This window comes from Canis aureus, chromosome 20 (genome assembly GCF_053574225.1).
Source record: "Canis aureus isolate CA01 chromosome 20, VMU_Caureus_v.1.0, whole genome shotgun sequence".
NCBI classification, from domain to species: Eukaryota; Metazoa; Chordata; class Mammalia; order Carnivora; family Canidae; genus Canis; species Canis aureus.
Window position 1 is genome coordinate 13,324,194 of NC_135630.1, and position 27,622 is coordinate 13,351,815.

At 35.4% G+C, this 27,622-nt stretch overlaps 1 pseudogene; it reads right to left on the reverse strand.

Moving 5' to 3' along the window:
* Positions 1–12,558: 12,558 nt before the first annotated feature.
* The window catches only part of LOC144291362 (exportin-4-like), a 33,209-nt pseudogene continuing 18,145 nt past the window's right edge, over positions 12,559–27,622 (reverse strand).

Sequence of the window (27,622 nt, forward strand, 5' to 3'; positions counted from 1 at the left end):
CACACAGAGAAAGAGAGAGAGAGAGAGAGAGAGAGGCAGAGACACAGGCCGAGGGAGAAGCAGGCTCCATGTAGGGCGTCTGATGCGGGACTTGATCCCAGGACTCCAGGATCACGCCCTGGGCTGAAGGCAGGTGCTAAACCGCTAAGCCACCCAGGGATCCCCTCAAAATATTTTAGAGTATGAACGTAGACAGTCCCTAAGTGAATATGGAGCTATAATGAAAATATATTTGTACTATAATATTAAATTTAAATCAAGTATAACACAGAAACTCTTTTACCACATGTTTGTTTTTCAGTTAACTTAAAACAAAAAGGATAAATTGTCTCTTTATTTCAAAAACCTATTTTTGTTTCCATGTATTATTGCATTAATGACAATGGAGTATAACCTGATGTGAAGATTATATTTTATGCTTAGAGTCCTCAGGTTAGTGACATGATTAGATTGTCATGTTGGAAAAATCATGGTGGCAGTAGTGTGACATTTATTAGAATTATACAGTGATAAAATAGTTAAATACCTCTGTCTGACCAGTTATGGTACATAAGACTTAAGAGTGTGGCAGTCACTTGAGTCTTGACAAATCCCTGATTGCTGGGCCCAACCCCCAGAATTTTGATATAGTAGGTCTGAGATGGGATTCTCAAAGTTGCATTTTTAGTAAGTTTCCAAGCACTGCTGGTCATTGCAGTAGAATATAATGTGTGGGAAATTAGTCCTCACCTAACCTGAGGAATGTTGAAGAATGTGACTAATCATACGTACAGTCAAGTAAATGTACTGTCAGGAGCAACCATAGGATATATTGATAAAAGAGTTACATAAAATAAGATATCAAAGTAAGCTTAATATGTCTACTGATACAAACTGAATAACTTTTGTGTGCTAAAGTTTGACAGTAGCTTTAGTTCCAGATAAATAGTACTCAAAATCCATTGAGACGTTTTAGTCAATTAAGGACTACTTATATACATGCACAATGATTTATTTTATCAATAATAAACATAGCCTATTCTATAATTATGAATTGGCATATTCCTCTGGGTATTGATTTCTTGCTTCTCTAGAAAACTCCATAAAATATTGCTTTCAAGAAGGCATTTTCTCTACCCCACTCTTGCTATATTTTCCTTTATCTGTGTCTCTCCTGCCATTTTCTGTGTTTGTGTGTGTGTGTGTGCTTTCTCTGCATCTCCTGTTCTCTTTTTGCCTCAACACCACAGAACACTATTCCATAGGTTTTAGTTGCTTCTTAGAGATGTAGAAACAGTGCTCCAATGTGCTGGCTTCATAGGAGCGAGTCAAGAAAAGGCATAATGCCCTTCACTAACCTTTCTCCAGGGAAGATATAAATCTATCCCTTAATTCTCCAAAGCACAAGTTACATAGTTATCATGGCTTTATCAAACACTTGGTGTTACAAGGCAGAAAGAACACTAGAAAGAGTAAAACCTAACATTTAACCTGTAAGATGAATATATAAACCCTCAGAGCTCAGGGGCACAATCTCCTGCATAAATTCCCTAATTCTAGTTCCCAGTCCAATTCTAGGCTAATTTACTACTTCAGGTTTTGCCTTCTCAATCTACTCTTCCCAGAAAACTGTCTCTGGTCTTCTGCCCAAAGGTGCGTTGGCCTGAAATCTCCATTTTGATCTAAGTGGATCTTCTTTGACAGACAAACCCTCATGATTGTCTGGGAGAAGAGGAAAGAAAGGCAAAAGTTAAAGATGACTATGCATATCACACAGATATTTACTGTGCAAGTAATGAAGTGTTAAGCCTTGGGTCCCTTCTTTCATGGACATGGCCCAAGTTTTTGAGAGGAATCCTAGCAATGTGTCCATTAGTTTGTGAAACATTTCCAAAAAATAAGATATTTTAACAATAACATGTTAAATCTACCATCACTTTCCATTCTCTATTTTATTTTTTTATCAGATTTCCTCTTGTGTATAATGGTACTGGAATGGTGATAGGCCCTTTTTTGTTGTTGTTGTTGTTGGGGGATCCAACTTAGAGGAAAATGAATAAGAGACAGATTTAGTTTGGAAATAGCCTAATGCTACTTATAAATATATTTATTCCTGGTTGTCCTTATGTAGAAAAGACTCCTAGGAATGTTCTATCTCCCACTGTGCTAAGTCACATAGCATTGTGCTACGATGCGCACAGGAGGTATGGACTTGTGAAAGAAAAACAGATATGAGATGCACAGAGTCAGAAGGTGTTCAGTGGAAAAGTCTTTCCATCAAAAGAAATATATAAAGATCTGCATGAATAACCCAAAGTGAAATTTTCACCTTCCAGAAACATGCTTGGTATTGTAATGAAGGAATCTAGAATTTAACATATTTTTTATTAGAGTCATGTGAATTGAACTTATTTAAAGGATTGTTGTGCTTTTAAACCATAGCATTTAAAACCATAGCAAACTCACAGCATTACTGTAGAAATAAACACAGACCACTTAAATGTGAACAAACATGGGCTGTTTGTTAAGAGATTGCTATAGCAAGGGAGTCAGCCACTGTAGAAAGCAAGATGAAGTCACTCATGTCAAGTAGTTAATTTATGTCAAGCAGGGATGCAAGCAACCAAGAAGTTAAGACCAGATATCTCTGAAATCAGCTCTGGCTGATGACACACTCACAACTGATAACTGGCAGAAACAGAAGAGGTCTGCAAAGCCTCCCTTTATAAAGGGAGGATCTTTGGAGCAGACTGTCAGACTTTCTTGACACTGACCCTTTCACGTCTGATCACATTTTAAAAAGGCAGCTGCCACTGAAAGCATTGCCCAGTTGATCTCTGAACAGAACAGAGATCCTCTGCTGCTGACAATAATAAGCAGTAAGTGCCAAGAGCTGACCCTGACCAGACCCAGGCCTTATCTCAACTATGTGCTCATAGACTGACTTCAAGTTTATTTCAGTAACTTCTTATCCACTGTGCTATCTTGTTTGTATCATGGGACTTTTCTCTTGCTTTGCATTGTGTTGTGTGTAAGAAGCCAAGTTTAAATACGTAGTGAAACGTCATTGAGTTTGGAATCCTGAACCTGCTTTATAATTGTGCTAACCTTCCTTCATGCCTGAATACAGCTGACCTTGTAGAAAGACACGACTCTTGTGTGCACCTTCAGGATGTTGTCATGACAGCTTCCCATTCTTGAATTTGGCAGAGACTTGAAGGCAGGGGCTGGGAAAGCTTTATAGTAAGAATCGAAGAAGACTTCAGGTATGCTCTGAAGGCTGTCGACATGGAGCAACCATACAGAAACAGGGCATCCTACGTGATTAGTTAAATACCCATCGTTGGCTTTTTCCAGTTGGTCTTAAGTTGGAAAAGGAAGCAAAAATTAGTGGAGCTGTCAGTTATAAATCAAAACCCAGTTGTTTGGGGCCAAATAATATAAGGGTTATTGGTTAGCTGCTTGGACTAGTTGCTAAGGATAGTAGTCTGTCTTCCTATTCTGATTATTATAGATAGTAGGCTGACTTCCTGAATTCATTACTGCAGATTATGGGTTAGAGTTATATATATATATATATATATATATATATATATATATATATAGTCTGACTATTGTCCTTTTGTATTTAATCTCTCAGTACTCTAGAGAATATTTGTGTCTGATTCCAACATCCTTTGTTTTGGGCATCCAAAATTTTTTGAATACATCTGTATCTGATGCATCTTGTCCCAATGACATATGACATTTTGGAATGGTGTTTATGCTATCCATCAATTTATTTAATTTTAGAAATTATGGTAATTGCTTTCTCAGTGGAAACTATCTTTTATATTTAACTTTTATATTTGTAATTTTGTTTTTTTCCTAAGATTTTATTTATTCATGAGAGAGAGAGAGAGAGGCAGAGACACAGGCAGAGGGAGAAGCAGGCCCCATGCAGGATGCCCGATGCAGGACTCGATCCCAGGTCCCCAGGATCAGGCCCTGGACCGAAGGCAGTGCTAAACTGCTGAGCAACCCAGGCTGCCCTATATTTGTAATTTGGATAATATTCCCTGGGAAGCCTAACCCCCAGATGTAAAAGCCTCAGATCCAAATTTCGGGGTCTACTTCTGCTCAAAGATTCTAACTTGTGGAGTTGGGCCCTTAGTGCTATTTATCTTGATGCAAATGACTGAAAGAGATACTGAGGACATGAATACAATTTTTATTAAAACACATTCATCCTTCAATACTTATTAAATTTATTAAATTTACCTAAACAGAGATAGGTACTCTTTTATGTAAGACTCCGAGTATCTACTAAAATACATGGTTCTGAATTGGATCACATTAGGAAATAATACAGATAGAAGAGAATGTAGGACCAAGGTTTGAAGTTTGTCAATATTTTCAAGTTTTGTTGAGGAAAAGATTCATTTAAAAAGAGAGAAGAGGTTGATGGAAAGCACTGTAACCTTCTGTATTGCTTGAATTCACCTTTGGAGTAAAGGGATCTCTTGTTTGAATCAAACATTTCAATGGGTCTTCTCTGTTCACAGTTAAAATCAAGACCCTATTCAGGAACATTCAATAGGGTTCTAACTACTCTGCATAATAATTTAAAAAGATTTCTTTATTGTGTGCCTGGTAATAGGTAACATCTTTCAAATGTGATTGCCTTTAGGAGCTTTTTCCCCTTGATATAGATTTGTACTTTGCTGCCTGTGTAAATTGTTATTAGAATCAATTGTATTCTCTCCAGGAGATTAGGAGCAAATCCATAGGAAATGGGGCTTATCTTGAACACATATTATTGGGGCACATAGGAGTTGACCAGACTGATAATGTCAAACCACTCTGGACTTTTCTACTATATTCCTTATAAGGGCACTCCAGATTGAATAACTCAGGCTTTGCAAAATGCACTATTATCAGCATTCTCTTTTTAGTGATTTTCCCTCTGAAAGAAATGACCATTCCACCTGTCAAGTAAGACACTCTTACAATTCAGGGCCTGATGGGAGAAGTATTTTGTAATAAGGTGGCATAAAAAAAAAAAAAGGGACTGCAAACAGATTTAGGAGTTTGAGGAAGGCTTCTCAGAAAAACTGACTTCTAAACAGTGTTTAGTTTGGCAGGGAAAAAAAAAAAAGACAGGTAGAAGGTGTGGGGGCAACATTCTTAGTACAGACAATAGTATATACAAAATTCTACAGGCAAATGTGATTTACAGGTTGTGCAACTAAGGAAAGGGCAGGACAATGAATCTAGATCAAAGAATTAAAAAGGCATTATCAAAAGTTGTAGTTGCCAGGCTATTATCAGAGAATCTTTTCAGGGATGTGGCATGCTAAATTTGAGAATTGAAATTTATCATTAGAATCCCTTTAATTTTATTTTTGGTGATAATGTTTTTACCTTACCTTGATATATGAAGTAACACTTCAGAGGCTGTGACAATTTTGTTTGCGAAAAAGTGTATTTGGTGTCAAAAAACAAATCAGGATGTAAATAAGGAAAGATTATTTGAAAGGATTATTGCAAGGGAGTTTAGGACTATTGCAATAGGGAGAACACACTAACCATGAGATCTGCAAATATCTCAAAGGTAAAGCAAAAAGGGAATTTTTTTTTTTTTAATAAGGAGGGTTTGAACAAGATTAGAAAGAATGGGTATGGGAAAGTGGGATAAAAAGATAATATAATCAGATAGTTGATTAGGGAATGTTTTTCCCTGAGGTAAGTTTATGTTCTAGAAGGGCTGTTGGGAAGGGGTCTTATGCTAGCTCAGAGTGGGAAGCAGGGGGTCAAAGTCCAGGAACCAGGAAGAAGGAAAGAAACTTACTGAAGTTTGGTCAAGTCAAGACATCAGATATTTTAAGGAGATTAGTCAGTGAGTTCAAACAATTCAGCTAATCATTTATGAGAAAAAGAATGACAAATTGTAGAGCCTGTATCTAGCCTTCTCATAGGTTAACAAGTGAAGTATTCTTGAATCTTAACCATATCATATGGGGAAGAATGATACTTGTTTTAAACCATTCCTGGAAAACAAAGGTGTGTAGAGAGAGAGAGGGGTTATTTAATTGTAATGTTTTCCAGGATCATAGGGCTTGAGCTAAGTTCTACTTTGTTTCTATCACATTGGTGGGGATGCAGAACAGGAGATAGACATAGGTCAATCATGAAAACAAAAAAGATTCTTGCAAGGGACAAAGTTGAAAGCTTTTGTGTTTCAGTGATAGACCAGGCCTGTGAATTTCAGAGAGATAACGGACTAAATAACTCAGCAGAATCAAAAAACAAATTTATTGATAGCATGCGATTCTACAACATGAAAAAAATGATTCTACAAAATGAATAAAAATTATTTAGAAAAGTAACACTTCTAAACAGTAATGTATTTAATAGCAAACCAAAGATAAAGTTTAAGATTTCATAGGTAAAACAAATATGGTTTATAAGAAATGTAAGGTCATGAGAATGAAGACAAGTGTGTTGAATAAATTATCTAACTAGACATTGAGTTTGTCAAGTATGCCTGTTAGAATAGGCTAAGAGAAACTGAGGTAGTTGACAGCCTCAGTATCTCAGTGAGTTAAAATAATAAAAGTTCTGCTCATGTTATATCTATTTTGGGTTAGCAGAAGGTTTTGTTTGTTACCATATAAATATTTTCTGAGACGATCTCTTTCTTACAGTTAGTTGTCAACTGTAGCCAACACATCTAGCATTTTTTCTAAATCTATGAGTTCACAAAATACATTTCCCATCATAGAATTATAGCAGGTAAGAATTTAACGATTTTGCCACTATATAATATGGATTGCCATCCTTCCATCTTACCATAACAGTTTCTTAGCACATGTAGTCAGCTTATAAAACAATAGTACATATATTAATTCTTCTTTTGTACATTACAAAACATTTAGACAGAAGCAGTAGCCATCATCTCAATTATTGCTTGTTGCCATACCAGTAGGGAAGAAGACCCTAGAGGAGCACAAATTAGCAATGGAATTCTCTGACTAGGAAGTGAAGAGATCACTTCTGCTCACAATTCTTCTGTTAGAACAGGGGGTCATTCATGTAATCTTAACATGTGTCCAGCAGGAGGAGAGGCAGAAATATTTGGTTATTAACATTAATGACAATTGTGGAAATTAAAGTAGTAGAATTCAGGAAAGAAAAGGAAACTAGAAGATAAATGTCTAGGACCTTGATTATTATGGGAAAATGATTATTAGGATAGATATGAGTGAAATAGACTAATCAAAATGAGCTTCAAAAGCATGAATTTTTTTATTTTTTTATTTTTTATTTATTTATTTTTTACATAAGAGTAGAGGAGTAAAGGTTCAGAAGTGATTTTGAGTAACAAAAGTAATGCTGACTCCCTCACCTCAATACATGCCTGATTTGGTTATTCTGATGGTGTGGGTAAATAAGTACTCTAATAAAGAGGACTTTGATGTAAATAATATTTTGAGGAAATGTCTAGGTTCATTAGGGAAAAATTGGAGACATTTTTATTCTACAAGTTTTATTAAGTTATACGTAATAGAAAATAAGTTTCAAAAGATATAATGGGACAGATTTTGGGTGAAGGTCATAGGTGGAATAGTTTAAGGTATGGAAAGAAGCAAAATGGACCACTGTATTTTTTTCAGAGCCTAAGGATAAGAAACATGGCTGAAATTAGCTGATTCTAGGAATGTGAATAATAAAGGTGGAAGGAAAATAAATTACAAAGTCCACAAACTCATATGAAGTTCTTGACCATAGTTCCTGAATCCCTTAATGGTATCAAACTATAGGCTCCTGGTATTAACTTCTTTTATTATTCTTAGGATGGAGAAAACTCAAGCTCTCTTTTTTTGTAAGCCCACTAAAGTCTTAATAACTTCATTCATCTTATTGAACACAGTTATCAGAGAATTATTTTCTATCAAAAAGGCACCAAAATTCAATTAATATTTCATGATTATTGGAAGGAAATATTCCATCAGGAAGTTTTCCCTTACTTCTCCATTTGAAGAACCATGACTCTGTATGCTTCCACAGTCATACGGGCCTACATAGCTGATCCCCTACTTCTACATGATTCAGTCCACTTTTAACACTGCAACCATTTTAAAATAGAAATCAGAATGCCACAACTCTAGTCAAGCTCTGCGATAGCTTCCATTTTAACCCCAGTAAATGCTAAAGGCCTTATACTGTCCCTCAAGTTTTTATATGATCTCATCTCCTTTTTTATTTCCTCGGTCTTGTTCATTCTACATGTTATCTTGACCTTCTTATATTTCAGTATATTCATGTGGCGGGCTCCTGTGTTTCAGACTTGGCACTGGCTTTTTCTTTGTCCTGGGATACTCTCCTGAGATAGCTATTATAGCTAACTACACCATGCATTTCAAGTCTTTGCTAAAACCATCCTTATCAAATAAACTTTGCAAAGATAGTTTAAATTGCCACCTTTATATTTTGGACATCCTTATTGTGCCTTATTTCTTTCTATTATGCTTATCAACTTATGTACAATATAATTTTTTTCTTTTATTGCATTATTGCTTTATCATCTTTTTTCCTTGCTATAATGTAAGCACCATAAAGGAAGATATTTTTATATTTTCTGTTCTGTTCACTTAGGAACCGTAAGAGTGGTAGGCACTTAATAGTTACTTATGGAATGAATTATGCTAACCAGACTTGGTCTAAGAATCATATTTAAGCCAATTTATCTTAGTTTTCAGTGAAGGGGCCAAAGATCAGGGAAAAAAATTGATGCCAAGGAGACCTGAAACGGTATTTAAAGTATGTAACACATTTGCCACTTTGCATATTTAGAAAAGAGATTTTTATAAAGTCTAATATATTTGAAGTAATGCACTAATGTTTACCTTTCAATAAGATTGAAGCCTAGGACATTTTTATAAAGTTGAAAGTGCAATTTATCTTTTATTTAAGATAAAGAGTTGCACAAGAGACAACACAATTGAATTGCCGAATTTACCTTCAGTTATCTACATGTGCAAGACAGGTTGCATTTGTCAAATTACCTGCTCAAATTTGTAATCCTCGTTTAATTTATTTGTTTTCATTGTTTTGTGTACCTGCTCAAGAGTATAAAATAATGTGCACTAGAATTGATTTCAGAAAGTCCTAATACAGATACTTATTTTAATCACATATATATTCTGAGGAACACTGATTTCTTTCTTTCTTTTTCTCTTTTTCTCCTCTTTTTTTCTCTCCCTCTGACACTCTTTCTGTCTTTCCATCTTTTAAACAAGTAATCCTAGAACGGCTGGATTTTCATATAAAAAAACAAAAATTAGAAAAAAAGAAACTCAACATGTTTCAAACTTATACCTTAAACTTTATACAAAATTAATTCAAATAAGATTGTAAACTTAAATGTAGAATATAAATTTATAAAACTTTTAGCAAATAATACACTGGAAATCTCTGTGACACTGGGCTAGGCAAATTTTTTTTTAGTACAACAGCTAAAGGATGCTAAATATAAAATAAAAATTGAGAAATTGCTGTTAAAGACTCTATTCAGAGTATTAAAGTATTAAAACACGTATTAGGAAGAAATACAGATATTTGTTGACTATGATGGGCTATGTCCAATACACTCATAAGTTGAAAATATCATAAATTGTAGATGCATTTAATACACTTAATATACTGAACATCACAGTTTAAACCTAGCCTCTAAAATGACACAATCATTTAACACAAAACCTATTTTAAAATAAAATGTTGAATATCTCATGTAATTTAATGAATACTGTACTGAAAGTGAAAAATAGAATGGTTGTATGGGTACAGAATGACTTAGGGGTATCCTTGTGTTTGCATGGCTGATTGGAAGTTCTGGTTAATTGCTGCTCCCCAACATCATAAGAAAGTATTGTTCCACAGAAAGCCAGTCCTGGAAAAGATTGAAGTTCAAAATCTGAGATACAGTTTCCACTGAATGCAAATCACTTTTGCACCATAGCATAGTTGAAAAATTATAAGACAAACCACCATACTGGAAAGTACCTATTTGCAAATCATATATCTTATAAATAATTTGTATCTAGAATATATAGAGAACTCTCAAAACTCAACAATAAAAAAATAATTATAGAAGATCTGACAAGAAAGGTCACCAAGGAAGATAAACAGATGACAAATAAGCATATAAAAAGATGCTCAAAGTCATTAGTCATTAGGGAAATAAACTGCAAGCATACTAAGATGCCACTAAATAGCCATTAGAATGAGGAGGGAAAAACTGACAGTACTATGTGCTGGAAAAGAATTCAGTCTTGAAATCTCACATATAACTGGTTAATGTACAAAATGATACAGCCATTATGAAAAATGTGGTAGTTTCTTATAAAGTTAAACCTATAATTATGTATGCATTCCAGACATATGTGTACCTAACAGTTTTATTCAAATCCCTAAAGCTAGAAACTACCCAAATGCCCCTCACCTGGGAAGTGGATAAATAAATGAGGGTACATCCATAATGAAATGCTATCAGCAACAGGAAGGAGCAAGATATTGATACACAAAATAAACTATCCATAGTCATAGATTGCTGGTGTTTTTCAGAAAAAATAAAGGTGACTTTCAAATCTCATCTTCTAAGATACTGATTTGGAAATGGAGTTGTGTGACTGCAATGAATAGAAAGGGTCATAATACACCGGAAGCTATGTAACTCTATGATGAGCTAATATTTTTTTTAATCCTTGATTTAAAAAAAAAAATAGAAACAGATACTGAAATTTTGAGAATTATCCAGAATGGAGAATGCTGCTCCCTGACATAATGGATTACACGTCCTTAGAGGGAGCTAACTCAGCTAGCAAATTCATATTAATTTGGAAACCTAAATAAATCTAAGCTAAGGATATTTCTCAATTAAAGGATTAAATAGCATTCTAATTTAGATCAATCTCTTATTTATTTGGGTAGTGCAAATGGGTACCAAAATTTAACTGTCTATAAAATTAAATTGTGTAGCGAAATATGTAAACCAAGCACCCTGCCCATGTCACACATCAGAAGTGGCTGATACCTGTGGTTAGTATCTTCAATTGCCATCCAGAATATAACTAACTAATATAACTAACTGTTATAACAGAAAATAACTAATAGTAATAATATCCACCCTTACAAGCCCCTAAATCTCTTACCCTTTAGACACAGATTTATTCACTAGTATCCTCAACAATAGAACAGGAGAAGGAAATATCCAGTGTCTCCTAGGTACCAGGTTCTGTGTAAGAGGGATTGACATCAACTAATGTAATCTATGTAAGGTCTTTATGCAGCAAATTTATTCTCTATTTTTAAAATGTAGAAATTGAGGTTCAGAGAGTTTATTTTATCCAAATTCACATACCTAGTAAGTGTTGGAGCTGAAAATCCATGTGATGACTGTGTTCACATGTCCGAGACCACTTCCCTCCAACTTGAAGACTTTGAAGAGTATAAGCACAACATTTCAGTAAATAGATTTTGTTAATTTCATGTAACCCAGTGGGGAAGGACAGCAGAGGGGCATCACAGAAACTTCTGACAACCTAGGTATAAATTTATAATGAGAAAATCAGTTTAGCACTTTTTAGCTAAAGAGTATTGGTAGAATTTGGGCATAGCCTATCTAATCTACACAATATATACCTATAACCATATATTTTGCAAGATAGAACACTTTCAAACACTGTCTAATTTCAAGCCAACTATTCTTTAATTCATTGGATGAATTTCAATGAAAAGTTTGAGTAATTATGAGTAATTAACATTAAAACTCTCTTATTTTAAAGAGTATTCTATTTTTTAAATCTTGTTTCACCACATATTGCTGACGTCTGTCTCTTTTTCATGGTGAGAGACTGAACTGGCTGCCAAGACAAAGAAGAGAGATTACAGAAAGGACAAAAAAAAAAAACTCTTTATAGTCTTATAAACAGCATTTATAAGCCTGAATTTTAACATTACAATGGAGTAATTACCTATTGGGAATGGAAAGAAGTAATAAAATATGTCAAGTGATAACTCTAAGCTATTACATCTCCTTTTAAGAGTTTATATAGTTTGGTTTAGCTAGTTTAATTTTTTATGTAACTATTCACATTTGAAGGCTAAATCAGCCTCTACTTGCAGACTCAAGGCTATTTAAGAGAGCTTTTTAAAACGAGGCCCTATATCTCTAGGTCAACCATAGAGTTGAGATATTTTCATTTACCATGCATACATTTAGTTCTTTTCTTAACTAACGAAAGTGACAGAAGGATTCCAGCATGGATCTGAGTGATCCTTTCCCCATAAAAGTCACAATTTTTACAATAAAACAGTATTTGGTGAGAGCTATGTACCAAGAACTGCGACAATTGTGCTAAATAGGCTGCTTTAATATTTACATAAACTGTTTCGCGTTTTTTTTTTTTAAATAGGAGTTGTGATTTGTTATTTGATACATTAAACATTAAAAGATTAATTTACGAACAATCATGGTTTACAAAAGGCATTTGAAAAATGGTTATTACAAGTTTTTATTGAAATGGGTCAAATGATTTCTCATACCATGTTTTCTATAGTTTCTCTGCCATCTATGCTACAGTGCCTGGGCTCCAAATGTAGAAGCCAAGGAAAACAATCATGACTGTTTCTGTTCATTTGTTTCAGCGTGCTGGGGTACCAGGTGGGGATGTTTAAAATCTTTAAACAATTTATGTGTTTTCCTGGGAATTGTGAATAGGTAATATATGCTCCATAGGGTTTCTTTGGACCATGTGTACATTGCCAGTGTTCTGCAGCAAGTCTTCCGAGGACTCCCGCACAGCTGATCTGAAAGCTAGTTGTCATCATCCTCTTGATGTTTACTTATTTCTTCTTCCTCATAAGAAGCCACACCATTGACAGTCAGATTTCCTGTGCCATCTGGAGCAGCTAGGTGGCACTGAATATAAGAATTGAAAACTTGAGCTGCATGTTGGATAAAAAAGCCTCTACAAAAATGTTTGTCATCTTGGATCCAAGTTAGCAGGACTCCAGCAATTTGTCATACATCTCCTTGTATAGCATGACATCTTTTTTTTTTTATAAATATTTATTGAGTTCCTTTTTATTTATTTTATTTTTTGTATTCATGAGAGACACAGAAAGAGAGAGGCAGAGACACAAGCAGGCTCCATGCAGGGAGCCCAACGTGGGACTCCATCTCGGGTCTCCAGGATCAGGCCCTGGGCTGAAGGCAGTGCTAAACCGCTGAGCCACCCGGGCTGCCCCTACCATGCCATCTTTATCACACTTCTTCCCAATGAAGAAGTTTACCCAAAGAATTCAGTGAAGTGTGTGAGGCAGTTAACAAAGGAGAAAAGTTCATTTGGAATAGACTTTAAAACATGTGGAGGGAATACAGTTAACATCTGATTACTGCTGGGGAATCCCACAACTTCCAAATATTTTATTTCAATTCCATTGACAGTACTCAGTAATCTTCCGATAATCAACCTGTGACCTTACATGGGGGATATGGACCCATGAAGAGACGCTAACTGCACACAGCATTGCAGAGAATCTTGTGCCATATCTGAAAAAAATCTTTTGATTTTTCCTGTACTGCGAAGAAAAGCTTCATAACTCTATTGTGATGAAGAGTCTCCTGCCTGGGCTCTGTTGGCTTTGACAACACATTTTGTGAGGATTCAAACATAGCTACGTAGTATCTGCCCTAATTTGGAGGAAGAAAGTTCCAGCTAAAGGCCTGATTGGCAAATACAGGGTAACTGTTGAAATATTCAAGGCATCCGAATATTAAGGTTGCTTCTCCTGATGAACTCCTGCAGAACTTCTACAGTTAATATGGAGATGGGACAAAGGTCATCTTCCTGAAAAACTCTTCAGTAGTCCTCCTGGAATCCCAAACTCAGTCTAGTGCTGCTCATGGTACTCAAAATTGAATATCCACTAAATAGTACAGTTAGAATAAAACAGGCCATGGTTTGCGTAGGGGGATTGCCTCTACTTATCAACTGGTTGACTTCACGAAAAATGCTTTTGCAATTCATTGATTTATCTAACAATCCTCATTTTACAATTAATGCCACTGCGAACAGAATTAGCTCTCAAACGTACTCCTGGAGGTTAGACCTTTGTAAGGCATAGATTAAAAGAAATGTTCACAGTGACCTGATGTGATCTTTTTCCAAAAGAATTCACTCTCAGGCAACTGCTTCCAGTTTGGCTATGGCAGCTTAAAAAAGAACATGGTCCATTTTGCTTTCTTTTCTTTTTTCTTTTCTTTTCTTTTCTTTTCTTTTCTTTTCTTTTCTTTTCTTTTCTTTTCTTTTTTGTTTGTTTGTTTGTTTGTTTGTTTCTTCAATCTAGTGACCTTGCTTTAGCCCCACAAATAGATTAGTTCCTCCCAGAAGACTCCTCGGGCAAGTGGCAGCTAATTACCTATTACAATTTTCACAGACTTTCTTCTCTCTCTTCAACTGTTTCTTCCAAAATAGGAAGTATGAAAATATGCCTGCAAACTGGAAACTGTAAATCGTGACTCTTGATGTCCTAAGTGACTGGAATATGTGCTGTGTATGTTGTTTGTTCATTACTGACCCAGAAAGGTGGTGCCATCAGAACACTGTGGCCTTGTTCTCCAGCTGAGCAGTGAGTTTTACAGCTTTGCTGCAGCCATGAAGGCCTCTCCTCAATGTTGCACCATGCATTGCTTTATGAGAGGGGGTTCCAGGGCTGAACCCCTGCACGCAGACCTCTAAACTCACACCCCAGCAGAGTCTGTCCCAGCTGCCATCACTACAGTGTGTGCAGCCCCGATGGCCTCCCAACTCTGGGAGACAGAAAAGAAGGTAATCATAATGGAGCTGGCCTGGGGAGCCTGAGCCAGATTGTCTTGCAGTATGACGCCAGATGAGGCCACGGTGCTTGGCCCAGACAATGGCCAGTATAGTCTGTTTTAATCCAATTCATTTCTAAGAAAATTGAAGATTAGATAGATGAAATGATTTGCTCTGGGGGCATGCTAAAACTTAAATTCAAACCTGAGGTGTGCTTGACTCCAGCACCTGCGCTCCTTGATTATTAGTCAAAGAACAATCCACCTCACCTAAAGAGTGTTTGTTTTTTTTTTTAACATAAGATTTTGAGGGGATCCCTGGGTGGCGCAGCGGTTTAGCGCCTGCCTTTGGCCCAGGGCGTGATCTTGGAGACCCGGGATCGAATCCCACGTCGGGCTCCCGGTGCATGGAGCCTGCTTCTCCCTCTGCCTGTGTCTCTGCCTCTCAGTCTCTCTCTGTGTGTGACTATCATAAATATAAAATAAAATAAAATAAAATAAAATAAGATTTTGAAAACTTTCTTCAAATGCTTCTTTTATAATAAGCCCTGTTTTTCAAACATGTAAGTTTCTGATTTCAGGTATAAGGATATATTAAAGATTAGCAAAAACTCTACGCATAATTGTTAGTTGGATGAATGAATCTCTTGCAATCCCATTCTTTAACTGAGGAGGCAATATATACTTTCTTTCTTTCTTTTTTTTTCTTAGACTTATTTATATGAGAGAGAGAGAGAGAGAGAGCCAGAGAGAAAGTGTGTGCAGACACCTCTGTGTCAGGGAGAAGGCAGAGGAAGAGTGAGAATCTTCAGCAGACTCCCGCCAGGCACGAGCCTGCCCCAGGGCTCAGTCTCTCCATCCTGATTATGACCTGAGCCTAAACCAAGCATGGGTTACTCAACCTACCCAGCCACCCAGGACCTCTAGGCAATTTATAGTTTTAAAGAAATTACATAGTACCTTATGGAAACCAAATTTAGAACCTAAGTTTCTTGCCTCACCTGGCTATATTCTGGTTAATCACAGTAACACAGATACTACAAATACAGATAAATATAAGACATATTACTTCATTTAGCTAGAACAGTAATGATTGCATAAAGTAGTGGATGACACATACTCCTTTGACTTAGAGAAGTTCTTCACAGAGTATGGCATTAGGAGAGACAGAAAAATAAGGTTACTATGGCTCAACGAGGTCACCTGATCTAGGCTACCCGTGCTGAGAGGAGACTACTACATGGGTGCCAGGCAGATAAGGCAACTGGTACCCAGGCCCTACTTGACCGCAACCCACCCCCACCCCCCACCACCCCTGGTGAGGTGAGGATCACCTATAACCAGGCTGATAAAGACTCAGCATGCTTTTTGTATGGGCACATCATTTATTAAAATATTAAAATTCTACTCCAGTTGGTAGAAAGTCTGTCTCCCAAATCCCCAGAGTGCCCCTCCTACCTAACTGGTCTTTCCAGTTCTTGATCTCTATATTTTTTTCCTTTTCCTTAGGGAAACAAAGGGTAAGTACTAGGCAGTGGGATGCCTCCAGGACTCTCATTTCCTTGTTCATCATCTGCCTCTGACCCAACATTGTGTCTGATACACTGATTAGACTGTAGAGTCCTAGAGATTTTTGATTAATTTTATTTTGAATCCCTGTTAGTCATGCTAATATAATTAAATGTTTCATGAAGTTATTAGCTAATCATTTAATATCTCTTAATAATATAGTAGTAGAGTTATGAAACATGATGCATAAGATTTTATTCATTTTTTTATTTTTTTAATTTAAATTCAATTTGCCAGCATAGAGTATAACACCCAGTGCTCATCACATCACATGCCCTCCTTAGTGCCTATCACTCACTTACCCCATCCCCCCACTCTCCTACCCTCCAGCAACTCTCAGTTTGTTTCCCAGAGTTAAGTCTCTCATGGTTTGTCTTATTCTCTGATTTTTCCTCATTCAGTTTCCCCTTTTCCCTTATGTTCTCTTGCACTGTTTCTTATGTTCCACATATGAGTGAAATCATATGATAATTGTCTTTCTCTCATTTACTTATTTCATTTAGTGTAATACCCTTCAATTCCATCTACACTGATGTAAATGGTAGGTGTCCGTTATTTCTGATGGCTGAGTACTATTCCATTGTGTATATATATCATCTCTTTTTATCCATTCACCTGTCAAAGGACATCTCAGCTCCTTCCACAGTTTGGCTATTGTGAACATTGCTGCTATTATCATTATGGTGCAGGTACCCCTCTCTTTCACTACATCTGTATCTTTGGGGTAAATAACTCAAAGTAGTGCAATGGGCTGTAGGGTGGCTCTATTTTTAACTTCTGGAGAAACCTCCATACTGTTTTCCAGAGTGGCTGTACCAGCTTACATCCCCATCAACAGTGCAAGAAGTTTCCCCTTTTTCCATGCCCTCACCAACATTTGTTGTTTCCTGTCTTGTTAATTTTACCCATTCTCACCAGTGTAAAGTGGTATCTCATTGTGGTTTTGATTTGTATTTCCCTGATGTTTTGCCCATGTCCTGAATGAATTGTTTGCCTTCTGGGTGATAAGTTTGACAATTTTTTTTTTTTTAATCTTGGATGCTAGCCCTTTATCTGATATCATGGAACCAGAAAAGATCCCACTCAAATAGAGGATTGTTGAAAACAAACAAATAAACAAACACAGCTGGGGGCATCATGATGCCTGACTTCAAGGTATATTACAAAGCTGTGATCATCAAGACAGTGTGGTACTGGCACAAAAACTGACATAGTGATCAATGGAACAGAATAGAGAACCCAGAATTGAATCCTCAACTCTATGGTCAACTAATCTTTGACAAAGCAGGAAAGACTATCCAATGGAAAAAGACAGTCTCTTCAATAAATGGTGTTGGGAAATTGGACAGCCACATCCAGAAGAATGAAACTAGACCATTCTCTTACATAATGCATAAGATTTTTAAATCAAGTATTACAGTAAAATTTCTGTGTGTACAATCGGTGGTGGGAAATAAATGTTTCAAATCACAGACTCACAGACTATAGAGCTAGACTAACTTAGGTCTGAATATTGCTTCTATACATTAGACAATCTATGGGGGATGAAAGTGCTCTAAGATTCCATTGCTTTATTTATGAAATGAAGATAATCTTAAATGTCTTCACCCCTCACATCCAGGTTACCTAATGGATCCTGAGTCAGAGGATTACTATCTGATACCTAACATTTTAAATCTGAATGGAATCTTACCATGTATTTCCCTTTGCTTTTTATTTAAACATTTTTTTTTTTGCATTTAAAATTCCTCTCAATGAAAGTATAATATAGGTATCTCTCTGAGGAAAATTCAATGAATAGTATTCTTTATAGAACATTTCAGAAGAAATTTCACATTCTTTAAAAGCTCAGTTCCTGGGGCACCTGGGTAGCTCAGTGGTTGAGCATGTGTCTGTGGCTTGGGTTGTGATCCCGGGGGACTGGATCAAGTCTCACATCGGGCTCCCAGTATGGAGCCTGCCTCTCTCTCTGCCTATGTCTCTGCCTCTCTCTCTCTCTGTGTCTCATGAATAAATAAATAAAATCTTTAATTAATTAATTAATTAATTAAAAAGGGGAAGACAATTATGTATATTAGATTATATGTGGATAGTGTTCTATTGCAGTCTTTTTTGTGGATACTTTTCATGAATGGTTAATCTGAATAATATTAGGGTAAAACCAGTGATATTCTATCCAATGGGGAAAATAGTAAAATAGATAAAATTTTACATTGTGATATTATGTCACCTATTTCTATACATACCAACAAAATGTACTGTCAGTATGTTCTTGATCTTTTCAATATATTTGGGGAAAAAGGTTGATGCTCATGAAATGTCTCTTTTCAACATATACCATAAAAAGGGCACAAAGTTTTTCTTACTAAGATATTTCTGTTGTAAATATCACATCAAAAATATAAATATTTGACATTTTCAGGATATGACCTGATAAAATTGCTTATGCACTAGAAGAAATTATTTAAATTTTCAAAAAATGTCTTTAATTAAAGAAAAATCATAAGAAGACAAAAAAACAACAGAGATGATAATGTGGACTGTACAGATACATTAAATTTGTAGAGAAATCATCAAAGGAAAACATAAAATAAAAACTATAAAGTGGGTTAAAAATTCATTTTTAAATAGATTTAAGACAAGTAAACTTTAATGCATTTTTAAATTTTACATTTGATTTGGGTTAAATGAAACCAAATGCAGAGCTGTAATAGATTTCCACAGGAATTAACTGGAAAGAAACTAATCGTAATAATGAGTAATTGATTGATATCAAAACTGAATCTATGTCTAAGATGCAAAGAGATTAGTCAGATTAAAGGAAGCATGTTTTGGGTAAAGAAATCTGGGCCAAGGTCAAGAGAGGTAAGTGAGAACATGGGGGGGATGAAAGTTGAGCTGCCTGAAACTTAGAGTTGGTAGTTACAGAATGGAAGATGGTGTGGAAGGATGAGGAAAGGGGAAAAATGAAGAAATGAGTAATTGAACAGGAGCACAAAAGTAAATGAAATGAGTAAAAAACATATTAATCAGTTTGATTTTAAGTAAGAACAAAAAAGATGCTTTTACAATGTCAGAGGAACAACAGGAGCAAATTTGCTTTGTAGCTGAAGGAGGAGAATGTATCAAGGGGACTAAGACTGGAGGCTGAAAGACAAAATACAAGGTAATTGTGGAAATTTAGGTAGCTAGGATGTTAAATAAACTAAGCTGAAGTGGCAACTATGGGCAGTGGAAAGGAGTAGAGATTGGAAAGGAACTTTGGAAAACAGAATGAATTGCACTTAGATACTGCTTAGACGTCTAGAGGAAGGGAATGAAAAAAGATTCATAATTCTCTAAAACCCTTTGGAAAGGAATGTTGTCTTTTCATTACCATCATGTGGGACTTTTTTTTAAAAAAGCTTTTAAAATGGCATCTAATTGTTGGCTTCATTTGCATTTTCTTGTTCTTACATTAATAGAACATCAGAGAACATGGAACATTTTCCTAAATATCTGTCAATTGTCTTTACTATTTTATAACATGAAATCCTTTCCCTTCTTCTTAGTGAATATTTGGAGAGAGGAAAAGATGGTATAATCATATTTTTAAAGATATCTATTTTTTATTGAATTACCAATGACTGTTTTCCCAATTTTATTATTCTAAATTTATATTTTCTTTTTTATCTAACTTTCCTTAGATAATCTTATTAATCTTTTATTTAAGGCATTTTTTATTATATCTAACTGAACAAAATCCTTCAAGGTTCAATTTGTATTAACGCTTTCATTCACACACTTAGAAACATATATATTAAGTACCCCTTGTATACCTGTAACTGCCCTGGGCCTTTAGAAAGACTTTTTTTACCCCTAAGTAAGAATTTGTGCAAAGTACTCCATCATTTGTCTATCATGGCAATATTAATGATACTTTCACCTTGGCATTTAGGGCATTCAATTAAAATTGTCACTCTATTTTTTCTAATGACTGCTCCAGGTTCATGGAAAGCTAGTAGTAAAATAGCTTTTACTCAATAACTATAGTTCCTGTACTAGAACTGTAGTTTTTATGTAAACCATAGCTGCTTATTTCAGTCTTTTAAATAGTTTCTAATGTCGATGACCAAACTTTCCTCAGTAAAATGACCACTATCAGTTACATCAAACTTTGACTTATCTTCATATGAAACAGAAACAGAAAATAACTTTCAGTGAGACTTGTGTATCTGAGAATTCTTTTGTCTTCTTAAATGCTTGACAAACTAAAAGCTGGTAAATGTCTTGATTAAAATGTTAAAGTCAAATATCTGTGGATGTTGCTCTAAGTTAGCAGCACTTAGGCTTTTGGTTTCTGAGATTAACAAAAACCAAAGAAAGATCCAGCTGACTTAAGCAAAGGAAAGAGGATTTATATAAAGGATAGTGAAATAGGTAAAGCTAAACATACAAGGCGGAGGAAAGATAGCTCAAGGCAACACTGGGAATGCCAGCAGAAGTTTGGGACAGTCTCACCAGGATGAAGCCTGAAAATAATGTAATTTAATAAATCTTCAGCCTCTGTATTATAGATTAATGTTCACAGAAGTGTAGATTATCTGAGTGTCAGGGGCAGGAGATATTTTGATTGAGCCAATTTGCATCACATACTGTCTCTACCTGTTGTCATAGAGATTGGGATCTGCTCCCAGGAAAAGAAGGTGTAATAAGGCAAAAACAAAAGAAATTATCTTACATACCCTACCTGTCCAAAGTCTTAGGCAAGTACTAACCCACTCCTTTTTCTATAAATACAATTCCTAAAATGTTCCTGTTTTACATAGTGTGTCTCAATTAAAAACAATCTTTTTCCATTTACAGTAGGAAAAAACCAAAAATGATTTTTGGTTAATCCTTCCAAAGATGATGTACATGTTCTTTGGGTTATGTATATTTTTTGGTTTGCTCTGTCATTATAGCATCTCAATATTCTGTGGCCTATGGACAAAATCAACCAACGCACTTTGTGTATAATAGTGGACAAAAGCAAAAGAAAGGAAATACATGTGAAAGAGTAAGCAATGCTACAAATGGCTATGCAAAGTAAACTTGTCACTGATTTTTTAAAAATTTCTACTTCATATAATTTCATCTTCGTCAGAGTATTCTCAGGATATTTCCTTATTTTTTGAATCTTGTAAATGGAACTAAGTTATCCATCCCTTGTTATTGGATCCTCTGTGGATCCTATTACGTTGTCTTATTTAATATTTATTATTAGGCCTGTTATTACATAGAAACATTCCACAGTATTACTTGGATCTACCTATATTTCTGTAGCAAACTCTCCACTGCTCCTTATCGGGTCATTCATTCTAGTAAAACAGGTAACCCTGTTCCATTGCAAGAAGAATTGAAAAGACAGGCTTGTAGAAATATCATTTTGCTATATTAAAAAATATATATATGGAAGACCAGAGGCCTATATATATATATATCTTCCATATATATATATATATATATATATATATATATATGTATACAAAGACCAAAGGCCATCATCCTAAGTGCAAAAAAAAAAAAAAAAAAAAAAGATTTTGAGGTGTAATATTACATATAAGAATGAGCGGTAACAAAACCTTCTTCTAACTCTTATTTTCTAGGTTAATCTGTTCATAGATTTAGCATTCAGGGTAAGGACAGGAAAGCAACATATATTTTTCATGGGTTTAGATTGTAAACAACATTGTGCAGAAAAGCCAACTTCACCTCATGGGGTGTTGTCTCTCCTGGAACTACAGCTGCATCTGCATTCATTTTTTAATAAAGCCAGTTGCTTCTGTCATTGGAGTAGCAGAATGAATGGTTTCAAAATATTATTTTATTTCAGTTGGAGATAGTGCTTGTGGAATAGAATGATAATTTTTGAAGCATTTAGTTAGTCCAAGGCTGGAGGTTCCTAAGCAAGCATGCTTATAGTCTAAAAATAAAATAGACATCTACAGTAAGTTTCTGTCTGATTAAAAAAAAAAAATCTTCCCCCCAACCCCAGATCTGAAAGGATTCTAATGTAAGCACTTGAAGCCACCATGTAGTTGGCTGTTCACCTGAAGTGTGGAGACATATTAAGGAGTAAAATTTAATTATTTTTGTTGGCAACTTTACATTCATAAGTGTCTGTGGCTATATTACCTTGAGAGGAGGAAAACTATTTTTTAAGGTTTCTTCCTGCCACTATGAACATTTTAATCGTAAGCTCATTATGCAAATTGTGGTCTACATGAGAAAGAAGATAGCTGATACTCTAAAAAATCTGTTATCCGGTACACTTGATTATGAAGATATTTTTCTACAGTAGGAACAAATGTATTTCCCATTCTAGGCCCACTCCTAGAGGTCCAACTATAGGCTTCTTCCAAAAATTTTCTTGAGATTAATTATTTACTGAAATTGTTTGGCTTTTTATTTGATAATAGCCTACATTCATAAAAGTACACAAACCATCTGGGCACAGCTCAATGAATTTTCACAAACTGGGCACTTCTGTACAAGCAGCAGTGAGATTATAAAATAAAACATTACACATTCTTCAGAAGGCCCGATATACTTTCTTCTGGTTTCAATACCCACAAGAGTAGCAACCTTCCTGATTTCTATTGCCATAGATTAGTTTTATGTGGTTTTGAATATTCTATGAATATAATCAAATAGACTTTTAAAATTTTTACATTTTTTAAGATTTTATTTAAATTACAGTTAGTTACAGTATAATATTAGTTTCAGGTGTACAATATAGTGTGATTCAATACTCCTATACATCACCTGGTGCTCTCCTTAATTCTTGTCACCTAGTTTAGCCATCCCCTCAACCAACCTCCCATCTGGTGATCATCAGCTTGTTCTCTATAGTTAAGAGTCTGTTTCTTAGTTTGCCCCCCCTCCTTTCTTTTTTCCCTCTTTGTTCATTTTGTTTCTTAAATTCCACATATGAGTGAAATCATATGGTGTTCGTCTTGGTATGACTTATTTTACTTAACATAATACTCTCTGGCTCTATCCAGGTCATTGCAAATACAAGATTTCCCTCTTTTCCTTCATCAGCTGATGGACATTTGAACTGTTTCAGTAATTTGGCTATTTTTGTTTTTCCTCTTCTCTTCTCTTTTCTCTTCTCTTCCCTTTCTTTTCTTTTTTTCTTTTCATCGTCATTGTCATCATTGCCTTCGTTCCTGGCTTCTTTAGTTCATTAAATTATTTATGAGATCTATCCATATTGTCTTTACTGACCAATTATTTAATCCTTTTCTCTTCAAGTTATCCAATCAAACCCAAAATCAACATAGATTTTTCTTCCAGACATCAGTCCATTTAAACCTAGTGAACGTCAATTCAAAATTCTACTTCTTATGAGAATTTTCCATCTTTTACTCATGGTTAGGGCCACTTCTAAGAGAGAATGTCAAAGTCATCTATTTCTGAGTAATGACAACTTACAAGATAAAACATTTATATACTATGTTTTATACTTATAATTTTTAATTTTTGCTCCTACAGTTATTAGTTATTCTTTGTAGTTTGAGTTTGAGGAGTGGGGAGGTCCTATGAGAAGAGATAGTATACTCAGAGTGTGATAAACCTACTCATATAACTCACTTGTACCTTCAGGACCTGCCAGGGATTTTCATATATACATTGGCACATAATGGTGGAACACTTCTGGTCATGCCCCCATGTATACTTAGGCAGATCAAAAAGTATTGAGAACATGAGGCACCTGGGTGTCCAAGGTCAGTAGGTTCAATATTCCCTGAAGAGCAAGTATTATTTTTACTTTTTTTTTGTTTTTTTTGTTTTTTAAAATTAGAATATTTTTTAAAAATTAGAATATTTATTAAGAAACATTTTTTTAAAAGTCCGTATTTGAGGATTACCTGTTATCATAATCTTATAATTGACTCCTACATGATACCGATCTGCCATTAACATTTCTATCAGCACTGATCTGTTAGGTTATGAAGAAAGAATGGTAGACCTGCTGACTCTTTAGTCTTGACCAGCTCAATTGTTTTCTTTTCTTCTGAACTCTAGAAAATAGAGAAAGATTTTCAAATAACAGGAGTACAGAGTAGGACAATTTTTCTGGATGTGGGTTTAAGGAACAACACAAGCTTCAATTTAGAGGAACAATGCAAACATGAGAATTCCCACAAGTTATGTACATACCCTATATGATCTATCCCCCTTAGTATGGATGGAACTTGTGAAGAGGAGATCTCACTACTATTATATGTCAAAAGGGCAGGCCAAACCTACTCAGGAGAGTCATTTAAAACTATAAGAGGGTCAATGGCGCATGGCTGGCTCAGTCAACAGAGCATGTGACTCTTAATCTCAGAGTAATGAGTTCAAGCCCCACGTTGGGCATGGAGCCTACTTAAAAATAAATAAATAAATAAAATAAAATCCTTTGGGGATCCCTGGGTGGCTCAGCGGTTGAGCACCTGCCTTCAGCCCAGGGTATGATCCTGGAGTCCCAGGATCCAGTCCCGCATCAGGCTCCCTGCATGGAGTCTGCTCCTCCCTCTGTCTGTGTCTCTGCCTCTTTCTCTTTGTGTCTCTCATGAATAAGTAAAATCTAAAAAAAAACAAATAAAATAAAATAAAATAAAATAAAATAAAATAAAATAAAAACTACAAGAGGGTCAAAGGTAAAAAGGAAAAAAAATAAAATTATAAAATAAAACTAGAGTATTTTTCTTAGCTGAATGCTGATATTCATGTGCTGGCCTGAAGGAAAACAACAGCCAGGTTGGGGGGCCATGGGGCAAAGAATTGTAGGTGAGCTCTAGGCTCTAGTAATGGTAACTGACTGACATTTAGCAAGAAAACAGGGACATCAATCATACAGCTATAAAAGACAACTTCTGCTGAAAAACTGTGAGCTCAGAAGAAGACCCTGAACCTTAGACAGGAATCACAGAACTGTCTAGCCTCTTTCATTTCAACCTGTAGGATGCTAAGAGGAAGATCCAGAAAAGCTGTTCCTAGACTCTCCACTCAGGGAAATTGTCAGATGATAAGTTTGTCTTGTTTTAAGCTTTCAGGTATGTGTTCATAGCAACAGAAAACCAGTACACATACTCAGGACCATTGAGAATACTTAACATTTTTAAGAAATATATTTTCCCTTTTCTTTATGTGTGTTTTGATTATGGCCTAACGGGAATTTGCTAACCCTGCCTTCACTATTAGTTATTCATAGTGAATAAATGTCCAGCTTGACATCAGACTGCCTGGGGCAGAATCCCACTCAGCTCCTTCTTAGCTATAACTAGGGGCATCTAGCCCCGTGACACTTTCCCCTCAAAGACAATTAAGAATATAATATTAATCCTTTCATAGGGTTTATACTAAGAATTAACTGAGTATATTAAATATATAAATTATAAATTTCTGTTGATGCTATTATTGAGTTATAACTTCAGGTTTGATCAACATGACATCAACAATATTGTGGACTAATACTACATCCTACAAGATGGTAAATCAGATAATGGGCCTGAAAACTATATTATGGCACAGAACTAGAGGGCTGAAATATGCCAGAAGCACAATATCTCAGAGGCAGTTCCTTCCAGGTGAAAGCAATCTACTCTGTTTTAATTTGTGTTCCATTGAAAATGTAATTCCTAGATCAATAAAAGCATACCAGGTGCCAAGGTATATATTTGCATGTTCTAATAAGCAGAATATATCTAGATAGCAGGCACTGTTGGACTTATTCAGTAAGTTTACTAATTGATTATTAAAGATTTATTAGTATTTTACAGTAATTAAAGTAGTAAAAAGAATAGGGATAGACTATGAATCACAGGGCTGGCATTTTCAAGTTTTTGATGTTTGCAAAAATCTTTAATTCCCCAGGGATGGAAAATAACATTTTGTTCTTTTCATTGTTATGAGCATGAATATATCCTTCCTGTCACAAATTGACTAGACTCCAAAAGTTAAGTTGCCAATATGGGAATGCTACTATGTACCAAACATCTCATTCTACTTTTACACTCAGGAATTGAAAAAAATGATCACATTGGATTCAGAAACTCACTGCAATTAGGGTGAGACAAATTTTGTTAGAATTTAAATTATCACCTTCCTCTTCACAGTACCCAACCTGCACAGTGAACTTCATTTAAAGTCTGGTTTCCCAGGAATTAGTATTAGCCTGAAGCTTAGATCCAATTGCCTTTAAAGTTTTCCTCTTATAAGTACATGAGATATAGGGTCCCAGTTTCTTGAAGGGACAAGAAAAACTAAAAGAAGACAAGGAGCATACATACATGTTTTCTTTCTTTCTTTCTTTCTTTCTTTCTTTCTTTCTTTCTTTCTTTCTTTCTTCTTTCTTTCTTTCTTTCTTCTTCATTTCTTCATGTTTTCTTAAGGTATTCATTTTTTTTCTAAGTCTCATATTATTTGTCTTTTTCAAAGCTTTCTGGACTCTTTCTATTTGGTACATTTTCATTTATGAAGTGTTAGAGTCCGGGACACCTGGGTGGCTCAGCAGTTGGACATCTGCCTTTGGCTCAGGGCATGACCCAGGAGCCCCGGGGATCGAGTCCCACATTGGGCTCCCTGCATGGAGCCTGCTTCTCCCTCTGCCTGTGTCTCGGCCTCTCTCTCTTTCTCTTTCTCTCTCTCTCTCTCTCTGTGTCTCTCATGAATAAATAAATAAAATCTTAAAAAAAAAGAAATGTTAGGATCTAAAGATATTGTGATACTCAAATTAGACCTTTTTGATATTTGAGCACAAATCTGAAGGAAGTATAGGACTAAGCCATATGGATAACTATGAATAGAAATGTCTGCACAGAAAAGACAGCTTATGCAAAGTCCTGAGACCTGTTCCAAGAAACAGCATCAAGACCAAGGTGGCAAAAAAAAAAGAGAAAAAAAAAAAAAAAAAAAAACAACCAAGGTGGCTTTAATGGATGAAGAAGCAGAATAATAATAAGAGATGAAGTCAAAGATATAAAAGGGCCTAAGCTGCATAGGGTCTTGTAAGCTTTTTTACAGCCTTGTATTTTATACTGAAAAATAGAAGAAGACAATCAATGGTTTTGAAGATAGGTTTGGCATAAGCAAACTTATATTTTAATCAGACCAAACTGACTGTTGTCTGTAAAACAGATTGTGGAGAAAAAGAAGAGAAATAGATTTTTACCTGTTGAGGTAGCTAAGAATTTTTTATTA